Source organism: Solanum dulcamara, chromosome 10 (genome assembly GCF_947179165.1).
Source record: "Solanum dulcamara chromosome 10, daSolDulc1.2, whole genome shotgun sequence".
Classification (NCBI taxonomy): Eukaryota; Viridiplantae; Streptophyta; class Magnoliopsida; order Solanales; family Solanaceae; genus Solanum; species Solanum dulcamara.
Window position 1 is genome coordinate 60,692,725 of NC_077246.1, and position 14,556 is coordinate 60,707,280.

General features: G+C 37.1%; 1 pseudogene; it reads right to left on the bottom strand.

Moving 5' to 3' along the window:
* Positions 1 to 1,416: 1,416 nt before the first annotated feature.
* Positions 1,417 to 6,192, bottom strand: LOC129869846 (uncharacterized; annotated as a pseudogene).
* Positions 6,193 to 14,556: the final 8,364 nt, after the last annotated feature.

A 14,556-nucleotide genomic window follows, 5' to 3' on the forward strand; every position in this document is an offset into this window, starting at 1 on the left:
AGGTCTCTCCGCAACCGGTTGAATATGCCCTGTACTCAACAAAGGCAGGGCAAATGTAGTATCGGTACACAAAACAACAGTGTACTGGTACGATCACGCGATTAGCCAGTAAGCAGATCATAGACAAGTAAATTCAACATAACAAACATACACATATACAAAATAGGTCAACCAATCTCATCTTCAATCATATTCAGCAAGATCACAGTTAAATATCTTCAACATGCTATAACTTCATACAAGGGTCCTCTTAGGGGACCTACAAATAATCAACTTTGTATCGGAACGTGACACTCGATCCAAATATGTGTCGGAATGTGATATCCAATCCAGTTTATATATTGGAACTTAACACCCAATCCAGATTATATGTTGGAATGTGACACTCGATCCAAACATAGCACAATCACAAATACATTCAGTATTTACAACATTCTATTTACCAAGAACACGTTCATCACAAAAGAGGCCAGCAAGTGATCATTTCACATATAATCTAGCATGTTTCCCTATTCATATTCATATAGGCATGTCACAAAGCAATTTAACAAGTATATGAAATACGTACGGAAAACAAGACCATCACCTACCTCAAATTCAAGCTTCAACAACCTTACAGTCCAAGAGCTTTCCCTTTTCAGGTTCGTTCCTCTGGTCTAGAAATAGTAAATACATATAAAGTATCAACACAATGGACTAACTATAATGAAAAATAACACAATTCTCATCCTAGGATAAACCCATGATCCTAACCCCACCCTAGGGCTATTTTCCACATTAGTTTTTAGTTCAAACCCTCCCCCAATGATTACCAACCATAGTTTCTAGGATCTAGGAATCAAAGGATGAATTTAGGGAGTAAAATCCTTACCTTAAGGTAGAAATCCATGGGAAATTGACGGAATTCGCCCTAGGCCGCCTCTGAAGTCTTAGGAACTGGTTTTGCAGAAATAGACCATTTTGGGTTTTGCTGACTTAAGTCTCGCAACTATCCCACTCTGGCGGGACCATCTCGCTTTGGCGGGCTGCTCGAAGTCTGAGATCCAAGCCTCCATTTCACAAGACACTCTCTTTGTATTAAATTATATCCCTCACACCAAATTTGATTCCGGGAGTTTTACTCACTCAAATACGATTTTGCAAAGTTGTAAATATTCCATATCGCCTTGGCTATCAGCTTATCCAAATAAATCTGATATTCGATCTCCCACCATTCACACAATAACCCTAGACCTCACCTAACTCAGAATTCGTCCAAGTCTGGTTTAGGCTAAATTTTTCCGAAGTTACAACCCGAAGTTTTCTGGCCTGAAATCCTTTTCCATTGGCCTATTCCTAACGATGGGGATAGGTCATTATAATAAATACTAATTTATCCATCACTCATCCCCGAGTGACTAACTAAGGAAAATAGGGCTAAAGTAGAGATAGAGTAGTACCCGTTTCATCGAACAGTTGAGGATACTTGTCCCGCATGTCCTTTTAAGTCTCCCAAGTAGCTTCCTCCATCAAGCGATGTTTCCATTGCACCTTGACCATATTGATATCTTTATTCCTCAGCTACTAGACGTCATGATCAAGAATTACAATTGGCTCTTCCTCATATTGAAGTTTCTTGTCTAATAACACCGAGTCCCATTTAATGATGTAGTCTCCATCCCCATAGTACTTCTTCAGCATTGATAGATGGAACAATGGGTGTACCCTAGACAAGTTGGGTGGTAAGGACAATCTATACGTCATTGGCCCTACACAGTCAAGAATCTCAAAAGGGCCAATATAGTGAGGACTGAGTTTACCCTTCTTGTCGAATCTCATCACCCCTTTAATGGATGACACTTTTAGAAGTACTTGCTCACCAGCCTCGAATGTCATATCCCTTACCTTACGGTCAACGTACTCTTTTTGATGATGTTACGATCCCAACCTGCCGTGACTAGCATTTACACTAACCCTCTAGTGGGAAAACCATTTTTACAGCCCAAATTATCAAACTTATGAAATAAAATAGTTAAAGACTTGCGGAAGCAGGAATAAAATCATAATAAGACTGAGTTCCCATAAACTCAGCAAAATAATTTAAATATCAAACAAAATATGGAAACATCCTAGGAACTGAAAGTCATCCATATAAAAACTCTAGCCAAATGTCAATATAAGAAAAGGAAAACACTCCCCAAAGAGGTCATACTATTAAACGATTGTCTGAACATCTGAGTCTTGAATGAAGGACTTAGACAATGAGAAAATCTACAGCACTATGACCGAGTAGTGCACCCTTGGACTTTGAACAAGCTTCTACTCTTCTAAACAAGGTCTTTCCGCAACCAACTGAATATGTCATGTACTCAACAAAAGGCAGAGCAATAGTAGTATCAATACACAAAAATAATGGTGTACTGGTAGGATTATGCGGTTAGCCAGTAAGCAGATCATAGATAAATAAATTCAACACAATAAGCATATACATATACAGTATAAGTCTACTAATCTCAAGATCAACCATATTCAGCAATATCACAACACAATATCTTTCACATGCTATAATTTCACACAAGGGTCCTCTCAAGGGACCTACAAACAATCAACTTTGTGTCAGAACGTGACACTCGATCTAAATATGTGTCGAAATGTGACACTAATCTAATTATATATTAGAACGTGATACCCGATCAAATTATATGCCAGAACGTAACACCTGATCCAAACATACCATAATGACATATACATTCAGTATTTACAACATTATACCACCAAGAATAGGTTAATCACAAACACAGGCCAGCAAGTGATTATTTCACACATAATCTTAGCATGTTTCCCTATTTATATATACATATGCATATCATGAAGCAATTTAATAATTATATGAAACACATACGGGAAACAAAACCATTACATACCTCAAATTCAAGCTTCAACAACCTTATAGTGTAAGAGCTTTCCCTTTCCGGGTTTGTTCTTTTCGTTCTTGGTCTAGAAATGGTAAATACATATAAAGGATTAACATAATGGCATAACTATCATGAAAATAACACAATTCTCATCCTAGGACAAACCCATGATCTTAACCCCACCCTAGGTCTATTTCCCACCATTAGTTTTCAGTTCAAATATTTCCTCAATGATTACCAAATATTTCCCTTACTAAGTTTATCCCCAATGACTCTACTTTTCCAGCTTCAAACCATCCTATGGGAGACCTGCATCCCCTCCCATAAAGGGCTTTAAATAGTACCATCTCGATAATAGAGTGGTAACTATTGTTATAGAAGAACTCACACTTGGGCAAAAACTTATCCCAATGCCCCTCGAAAGTCGATCACACATGCCTTCAACATGTCTTCCAGCACTTGTATAGTCCTTTCTAATTGCCTGTTTGTCTGTGGATGAAAAGAAGTGCTGAAAGTAAGTTGAGTGCCCAACTCTTCATGCAACTTTCCCTAAAATTTGGAAGTGAACTATGTACCACGGTTTGAAATGATAGAAAGGGTCACTCTGTGCAGCCTTACTATCTTTTTCACATAAATCCTGGCCAGCTGTTGTGCATTGTAATCTACTCTAACCAGAATAAAGTGTGCTGACTTTGTTAACCTGCAACCATCACCCAAATGGAGTTATACTTCCCCAAAGTCACGGGAAGTCCCACCACGATGTCCATGGCTATTCTCTCCTATTTTTATTCTGGAATGGGGATTCTTTGAAGCAAGCCCGCAGGTCTTTGGTACTTACATTTCACCTATTGGCAATTCTGACACTTGACTACATATTCAGCTGTGTCTTTCTTCATACTAGGCCACCAATATAACCATTTCAAGTCTTGATATATCTTAGTCACTCCTGGGTGAATAGAGTATCATGAACCATGAGATTCAGACAAGATTTTCTGAATTAGTCCATCTACTCGAGGAATACATATCCGTACCCTAAAGTGAAGCACCCCACCTACATCAAGTGTTGAGTCTTGAGCCTTGCCAATCCACATTTTTCCTCCAATTTCATTTAAGTTAACATCTTCAAACTGCTTGGTCTTTATCTCTTCTATAAAAGTGGGCCTTAGATTAACTCCGTCCATTATCCCACCTTTCTGAGATGCCTAGTCTCATGAACCTAGCCTCCAAGGCCTGAAGTTCTCTATCCAGGGGCCACATAAGGGCTCCCAAATAATCTAGACTACCCATGCTAACCAGTTTTTGGCTTAATGCGTCTTACACCATATTAGCTTTACCTGGATAACACTGGATAGTAACATCATAATATTTCAGCAACTCTATCCACCTTCATTAAATTCATGTCTTTCTAGGTGAACATGTGCTATAAGCTGTGGTGATTAGTAAATATCTCACACTTGATGCCATACAAATAATGTCTCTAGATTTTCAATGCAAACACTACCCCTGCCAACTCTAAGTCATGAGTCGGGAAGTTTCTCTCATGAACCTTCAATTGTCCCAAAGCAAATGCTACAACATTCTTATCATGTATCAACACAGCACCCAAATCAGAATGTGAAGTATCATAATAAATAATAAAGTCTTTACTTTCGACCGGCAGGATCAAAATTAGTGTTAGGGTCAGAAAAGTCTTCAAGTTTTGGAAGATCTCTTCACACTTGTCAGTCCACTCGAATGACACCTCCTTTTTAGTTAGCTTGGTCAAGAGAGTAGCAATAGAAGTAAAGTTTTTCACAAACTGGCGATAATAACTGGCAGTCCAATAAAATTTCTAACCTCGGTTATGGAACTAGGCCTAGACCAGTTCTTAACTGCCTCAATTTTTGGTGGGTCCACCATTACCCCTTCTTTTGAAATAACATGACCTAAAAAGGCAATTAAAGGTAGCCAAAATTCATACTTAGACAATTTTGCATACAACTTTTGTCTTTCCAAAATACCTAAAATAATTCAAAGATAATCTGCATGTTCTTGTTCACTTTTTGAATATACCAATATATCATCTATAAACACTATTAAGAACGAATCCAAGAATGGCTTGAACACCACATTCATCAAATTTATAAAGGCTGCAGGTGCATTGGTCAACCCAAAGGACATCACCAAAAATTCATAGTGCTCATACCTAGTTTTAAAAGCTGTTTTGGGCACATCCTCAGGCCTAATTTTCAACTGATGATACCCAGACTTGAAATCAATCTTGGAGAAGACTGAAGTACCTTGTAACTGGTTAAAAAGGTCATTAATATGAGGCAAATGATATTTATTTATGATGGTGACTTTATTAAGTTGTCCGTAGTCAATGCACATTCTCATACTACCATTTTTTTCTTGACAAACAACATTGGAGAACCCTAAGGGAAAGCACTAGGACGAATGAACCCCTTATCAAGAAGCTCTTGAATTTGAGTCTTAAGCTCTCTCAACTCTGTCGGAGCCATAAGGTAGTGAGAAATGGAAATTGGAAGAGTACCTAGCTCTAAGTCAATGCAGAAATTTATATCTCGATCAGGAGGCATACCAAGCAAGTTTGAAGGGAATACTTCCGAAAATTCACACACTACTGGAGTAGACTCAATAGTAGAAGATTCTACATCCACATTCTGGATATGGGCCAAATAGGCCAAACAACTCTGTCCTACCATTTTTCTAGCTTGGAGAAAAGATATGACCTTAGTTGGATTAGGCTTGTACACCCCTTCCCACTCTAGCCTTGCCTTCCCCGGGATCTCTAGAGCCACAATTTTTGCATTGAAATTAAGTACAACAAAGTAGGGGGACAATCAAGTCATGCCTAAGATCACATCAAAATTTGTCATGTCTAAGATCACTAAGTCAACCCAAGTTTAGTATTCCATAAACACAACAAAACAACCACGATACACATGGGTGACTATGACTGACTCTCCAATAAGGGTAGAAACATGAACATGGGCATCTAGTATATCACACAGTGTATCAAAATCCAAGGCATATTTCACAGACACATAATAATAAGTGGAACCCGGATCAAACAAAACAGTAGCCATTGGGTCACAGACAAGAATAATATATGTGATCACTATGTCAGACGCCTTTGCCTCGATCTTGCTGGAAAAAGCATAAAACTGAGCCCGATCATCCTAACGGGATACCTCCCTGCCTAGTTGGGCTTCTCTTTGACCTGCACTATCATTACCTCGGCTTCCACGTCCTCTCGAGTTTCCTCCTCGCCCACCGTGTAGACGTCCTCTGCCATTGCTCCTCCCAGCTACTGGTACTAATGTTCGAGCCTACTTGGGTACTGAAACTGTCCCGCAAGGGTGAAGACAATCCCTCTATATATGTCTCGACTCTCCATAATTAAAATAGCCACGATCAAAAGACGGGTGGCTACCCAAGAATGATGCTTCCTGACCCTCATGGGCCGAATGCTGTTGCTGAATATCTAAAAAGCTGTTAGTAAAAGCGGGCAGCACTAACTAAATTGGCCGAGCTATAATCACCAGCCTGCCTGACCCTTTGAAATAGGATCCCCAAAAATTACCTGTGCTATTGAGCCTTTTAGCCAAAGCTTTGGCTTGCCCATCTCTTCTCACACGTTCAACCTTCTTCACAAATTCCATAACTTTGTTGAAATTCCTGCCTGACGAAGTCATATGGACGGACAGTACCTACAACTCGGGGTTCAAACCCTTCACGAACAACTTGATCCTCTCCTCCTCTGTGGTGACCAGCTGAGTGGCATATCTAGACAACACATGAAACTTGGCCTCATAAGTAGCCACTGATAACCTCCCTGCTCTAGGGTCATAAACTTATCTTTCTTTCTGTCCCTCAAAGTATGGGGAATATACTTTTATAGGAATATGGCATGAAATTGAACCCGGGTGAGTGGGGGAAATCCTGACGAGCGACATTCTACATAGGTCCTCCACTACTACTTGGATTCGCCCTACAGCTGAAATGTTACAAACTCCACTCTATGTTGGTGCACTATACCCAGCTTGTGCAACCTCTCACAACAATTAAGAATAAACTCATAAGCATTTTCACTTTCAGTCCCATGGAAAATCGGAGGTTTGAGTTTAGGAACTTGATGAGTATGTCATGCTCTGTATCGGTCATTACTGGACCCATGAGTAGTTTGGAGAAGGCATCAGTGCCTACCATCTCATCTGCTATTCGAGCTGCAGTAGCAATAGGACAAGCAACTTGAGTTGGTGTTGTAGGCATGGTGGGAATGGCTCCAGTGTCGGCCAACCCACTCAAGAAGGCCATGATCTGGTGAGCTAGTATGGGGTCTAAAGGAGAAATACCAGCAGCTACAGTCTGGGTTTCCTCCTTCTGTTCAGCATGCTCTTCTTCCTCTCTACCTTCTACCTCTCCCTCTAACTTATTCTGGGGAGCAGGAGGGGCCTTACCTATTAGCACCTCTTCAATAGGAACTTCTACCCTGGCGGGTGATTCTCTCCCTCTGCCCCTGCCTCGTCTTCCTCGCCTACCTCTTTCTCTACTACACCCTCGAACGACTGACTCTTCCTCTGGTTCCACTAGAGCTACGGGCCTTACACCGTTATAGAAAGTATTGACCATCTGCAGAAAAGATAGTGAAAGAGGTTAGATACCAATTTGGATCACCAGATACTAGTTGGAATCAAGTTATAGCATAAAGGAATAAAGACAATGAAACCTTTCCTAAAATCTTGTAGCCTCTCGAAGAAAAGTAAATATGTCTCCATACCATTCCAAAAGACTCTACTAAACTCGTTTTGGTACGACAAGATCAACGAACCTAGTCTCTGATACCAACTTTATCACAACTCCGATCCTCCTTGACTGACACCCACGTTAACTCTCCGATGGTAAAACCATCTTTACAGCCCAAGCTATCACATTTGTGAGATATAATAGTTAAATATTTGTGGAAGAAGGAATAAATTAAGAAATAATATTGATTCCCCCAAAACTTAGAATATAATCCAAACAATAACTAAAAATGAGGAAAATATCCTAGGAACTAAAAATCGACCGTACCAAAACTCTAACCCAACATCAGCATAAGAAAGGGGAAAACCCCCAAAAATGAAGACATAATACAAAAATAGTGTAATCTTAGTCTTGGAAAAAAGACTAGAACAAAGAAGAGTCCACGGCAGTTTGAAATAAACAACTCACCCTTAAACTCGAACAAGTCTCACTCTTCTAAACGAGGTCTCTCCATAGCCGGCTGAATATGCCTTGTACTCAATAAAGGCAGAGCAAGTGTAGTATCAGTACACAAAACAACAGTGTACTGGTACGATCACCCGATTAGCCAGTAAGCGGATCATAGACAAGTAAATTCAACATAACAAGCATACACATATATAGAATAGGTCAACCAATCTCATCTTTAATCATATTCGGCAAGATCACAGTTAAATATCTTAACACGCTATAACTTCACACAAGGATCCTCTCAAGAGACCTATAAACAATCAACTTTGTGTCAGAACGTGACACCCGATCCAAATATGTTTCAGAATGTGACACCCAATCCAGTTTATTTATTGGAACTTAACACCCAATCCAGATTATATGTTGGAATGTGACACTCGATCCAAATATACCACAATCACAAATACATTCAGTATTTATAACATTCTATTTACCAAGAACACGGTTATCATAAAATAGGCCAGCAAGTGATCATTTCACGCATAATCTAACATGTTTTCCTATTCATATTCACATAGGCATGTCATGAAGCAATTTAACAAGTATATGAAACACATACAAGAAACAAGACCGTCACCTACCTCAAATTCAAGCTTCAACAACCTTACAGTCCAAGAGCTTTCCCTTTTCAGGTTCGTTCCTCTGGTCTAGAAATAGTAAATACATATAAAGTATCAACACAATGGACTAACTATAATGAAAAATAACACAATTCTCATCCTAGGATAAACCCATGATCCTAACCCCACCCTAGGGCTATTTTCCACATTAGTTTTTAGTTCAAACCCTCCCCCAATGATTACCAACCATAGTTTCTAGGATCTAGGAATCAAAGGATGAATTTAGGGAGTAAAATCCTTATCATAAGGTAGAAATCCATGGGAAATTGATGGAATTCGCCCTAGGTCGCCTCCTGAAGTCTTAGGAGCTGTTTTTGCAGAAATAGACCATTCTGGTTTATTCTGACTTAATCTTGCGACTGTCCCGCTCTGGCGGATTGCATGGAAATAGAGAGCTTAGATTCTGAGCTCCAAGCCTTCATTTCACAACACATTCCCTTTTCAAAACGTATTAAAATATACCCTTTAAGCCAAATTTGATTTTGGAAGTTTTACTCGTCCGAATGCGATTCTGTGAAAGCGTAAATACTCTGTATTGCCTTGGCTATTAGCTTATCCAAATAAATCTGAGATTCGATCTCCCACCGTGTGAGTATCGCCTTGGCTATCAGCTTATCCAAATAAATCTGATATTCGATCTCCCACCATTTACACGATCACCCTAGACCTCACCTGACTCAGAATTCGTCCAAGTCTGGCATAGGCTATTTTTTTTTGAAGTTACTATCCAAAATTTTTTAGCCCGAAATACTTTCGCATTGTCCTATTCCTAACGGCGGAGACATGTCGTTACAACAAAATTCCACTCGAAGTTTGAATCTTCTCTTGTAGTAGAGACTACCATCTTACTCTTTTTTTTACCCTTTTGATTTGTTAAATTTATTTCAATTGCAACATTATCACATTCACCAACTCTTTTTGTCAATTTGGATATTCTAATATTAGTATCGTTGATTATAGTGTTGACACCCAATTTTGATCCTCTACAACACAAATTAGTTATCGAGTTTCTTTGAATTTCGAACATTTTAAAATAATTAGCTTTTATAAAAAATAAAGATATTTTCATGTTATTCTTAACTTTTTTTATTTTTTTTTAAATTTTAGTATAATATACATATTTTTATATAACTATATCTTTAATTACTATTTATGTAGTTATTCGAAAATCAACTCAAAAAGATTTCATTTTTAACTAAATACAATGTTAGTTAGGTTAGTTTAATTATAGTTTGCATTTTTGAAAATTTTAGTTTTTTCAAAAAAAAAAAACAATCTCCCACATCGAAAATTGCATGAAAATTTGAACTTTTTGGAGCCTATATAAAGACTCATATTCTTATTAAGAAGAGAGAAGAAATGAGAGATTTTTTAGCCACCCCAAAGTTAGAAATTTTCTTAACTTGGCTAGGATTTTTGACTTTTGTTTTCAGCTAAAAAGTTGTAAAAATTTCTAGCTTTCAATCTATATTTTTCTTCAAGGAAAATAGGAAATTGAAATCGAAATTTAGGCTAAGAACAGTGTTCTTATAACACCGAACCCATAAAGGTTCGAGTCTAAATTTTTAATCTTTTCTTTTTTGTAGATTGGAGTTCCATCAAGCTCTTGAGTGGTGGTGAAGTTGTATTCCGCTCATCGTCTTCAGTCTCGCTGCCCGAAAAGAGGTAAAAAAAAAATTCTCAACTTTATTTTATTTAATTATTTCATGTTTTGTATTTAGTTGATTCGTAGTTTTATTTTTTTTAGTTAACATGTAATAAGAATAATTAGATTAATGATATAAATTTCTTATAGTTAGCATGTGTTGGGATTTATTAGCTATCATGTGTTAGGATTATTTCATGAAAGATCTTAGTTTTGTTCATTATTTTTCCAAATAGTTTTCTTTGATAATATAGATTTTCATGTTTTTAATTTTTTCTTTTAACATGATTTAGATAACAAAAATATGCTTAAAGTTATTATTTAATTAGAACTTTCATGGCCTAATTGATTTAATTCTTTCTTTAAAATTTGAGCTAGTATAGCGTATATATTAAATCTGTGTTCTTCAGTTACTTGAATATATTTTTTCTTTTCTTTTCTTTGTCTACATATATACATGTAATTAGTCATTTCTAGGATGTCCATCAATTTAATAACTTAAAATATCAGGATATATTCCTTGGTTTAGCTTAAAATAAGTAAATATTTATGTAATTATATTTTGGTGCATGTGATATCAATTCGAGTCCATCTTTGGACTCCATCCTTGCATATAATTGAGTTTTGAGTCTCCCATCATCTTACTCGAATTACTGGACAGTTGATAAATAGAAAGGAAAGTAATATTCATGATTTGAATATTGATATTAGGCTGTATTGTAACACCCCGGATTTTTTTCCGCCAAAATTCAAGCCATTCTTCATGTACGTGTAGGATCGAACTCGGTGACTCCTAGTGGTATATATGAGTTAGGATCAATTCCTAAGTATTTGAAGTGTATTAGATGTGATTTAGGGTCATAAGGTAACCCTAGAACAAAGCCGAGTCCAAAGAATTAGGTTCGCCTAAGTTTACGAATGAGTTTGTATAAGGTTCAACTTCAAACGACCATAACTCCTAGAATACAATGCATTGGGTGGCCCATCACCTATCAAATTAAAGATCTTTGAGTCTTCTTTCCAACATCACCAAGATTGCATTTTTCTGAGTTCGGAATCAAAAGTTATGATTGGTCGAACAGAGAGGTCCGCGACAGGTCCGCGTCGCGGACCTGAAGCGAACTTTGACGAATTTTTCAGATTTCACTTTTTTGACGAACAGAAAGGTGCGCGACACGTCCGCGTCGCGGACCTGTCGCGGACTTGTCCAATTTTCCAGATTTTAGAGGGGTATTTAGGGAAAATTATCTAATACCTATATATACAACTTGGATGCGTTTTGGACCATATTTTTCAGTCTTTTGCCTCTCCAAAGAACCCTAATCTTCATCCCCTTCTCTCTCAAATTATCTCCAACAAGGTTTGCCCTTAAAACTCAAGGATTCAAGCTTTCCATTGAAGACCTAACATCAAGGTTTCTTCAACATCTACTTTAAGGTATGTAAGGCTAACCTAAAATATGGATTGAGTTCTTCCATATGCCCATTGATGTGTTGGATAGGAGTTGTGAAGAATTTGAACCTTCTAGGAAGATTTTCCTTGAAATTTACCTAAACCCTAGAATATTTTCATATGCTAGAAATTGATGGATGATTTTAATGACTTGAGTTACTAAATAGTTATCTTTCATATTATTGACTACAAATGGATCTTTGGATATAAATTAATATGTATTGATGGTATTCTTGAGTTGCATTTTGTTGAGAGTATGGATTCATGTTTCCTTCACATGAACCCAAGATGAGATTTCTTTTTGGTCATAATTTGTCTTGAGTTTGAGATGGATGGTTTGGGTATATGTGTTGATTGGAATGAAAAGAATGAATTGGAATAGTTATGAATGTGAATGGCATAAAAAGAATTAAAACGTTGGTAGAGCTAGAATGTCACTTTTGTTTCTATAAATGGATGTAGAATTAAATAAGGATTTTAGAGTTGATGTTTGATGATGATGTGATGATGATATTTGATGATGATGTGAATGATGATATTTGATGATGATGTGAATGATGATACTTGACGATAATGTGAATGAAGATGCTATGTTGATAAGGATGTTGTGTGATGAAGTAGATTGGAGTCTAATGTAATTATGTGAAATGTGATTTGGATAATTTGATTGATTGGAGTCTTATGAGCATTTTGAAAATAAATGATCTCTTGAGAAGGAGTTTTAAATAAATGATTGTGAGCATTGTTGCATAAACTATTTATATGCTATTTTGAGTTTTAAAGAATGATTATTTCCATCTATGATTTTAAAAAAAGAGTTTAAGCATGAGTTGAGTTTGAGAAGTCTTTTAATTAGTTTTGAACATGAGTATTTTGAGTATAAATGAGTTGAGCATTTTTACTTTAAAAATGTCGATTTTTGATATTGAGTTGAGATTGTATAAATTTTAAAGAGAAGAGTTTGATGATTTGAGATGAGTCGATTTGAAAAGAGTCCAATGAGACTAAATGAGTTGATTTGAAAAGAGTCCAATGAGACTAAATGAGTATTTTGAGTATTTTACTCACTTGATAGATATGAGCATATTGAGTCTTGGGAGGAGTATCGAGAACCGAATTGGATAAGAGTATAGTCCCTACTCGAACCAATAAACTACGTCGCCAAACGTAGGAGGGGATTAAACCATTAAAGTCGGATGCTTCCCATGGGATCGAACCGTTAAAGTCGGATGTTTCCTATTTTATTGTCCTGACATGATAGGACTTGATTGGTTATGGATCCACAATTGATTGATCGTTCATACCCTGGCAAAGTATGGACGGACGTGGCAACAACGTCGGATTGTTGTACTATCACTCGCTCATATGGTGATAGTTATCGGTTAGAGAAACTCCTAATTGAATGGATTGTGCTTGATATGATTGGTTTGATGGTGATTGTAGATGATTGAGTTGAATTGTAAAACATTGCATAATTTAATTTGCATATTTATGGAGTTGAGTCCTTTGAGTTGATTATTGAGTTGATGGTATATGACTGGATTGGATTAGACGATATGTGATTGGATTGGGTTAGATGAATTGTGATTAGATTGGATTGGATCGGATTGTACATGATTGAAAGGGATCGAATTGTAAATGATTTGATTGAACTGTATTATACATAATTGGATTGGATTGTATGGTATATGATTGGTCTCTGTCTAAACTGTATTCTTACTTTAGACTTATAACGCCTTATTTGAGTCTCTCTTATCTTTCTGATTTGAGATATGTGGACCGATGTTATTCTTCCTTGAGGTATGTTCCATTCTGCCATATTACATACTCGTACATTTCATGTACTGACGTCCATTTAGACCTGCATTGTTTCATGATGCAGAGACAGGGAGATTGTCAATAGGAGCATCATTGGGGATCTATTCGCACTCAGCGTATTGGTGAGTCCTCCCCTACATTCGGAGGACACCGCTTATGTATTCTTGCGTCGAGTTAGCCCTTTTCATTTTGATTTGAGGTAGTCATGAACATGTCATTGGCACCAATTAGATAGTAGTGATAGAGGCTTCATAGACTAGATAGTGATGGGTCGATTGAGTATTTCTTTCCTTGAATTATTCATGTCAAACTATTTTTAATGATAAATATTGGAGTTGATTTGTTGGCCCATGGCCTTTATTCCTTGAGTTAGATAGATGATTTGAGTTGCCCGTCGAATATTCTCTTTATTTTAAGTCTTCCGCTAATTGAATGGATGAACGGATGTCTGATCAGGCTATGTGGTTCGCTTGGGAGCCAGAAATGGTTTCTGAGTGCCGATTACGTCTAGGGTACCCTCCCAGGGCGTGACATGTATACACGGAATACAGGTGGGAAACAGTGTCATATACACTGATATACAGTATCTATACAGTCTGATATGCAAGAAAACAATGTTGTATACACTGATATACAGTGATATACAACATATACAAAAAACAAACAGGTGGTATACATTGTTTATACAGTTTGATACATAAATAATATTGTATACACTGTATACAATGAATTTACAGTATACACAATTGCAATATACATTGAAATTGTGCTTAAGGCCCAAAACGCAAATGACCCAACAGCTTAGTCCAAGCGTACAAAAACTAAGTGTCGGGCTATATTTTCATGTGTTATTTATTATTTATTTATA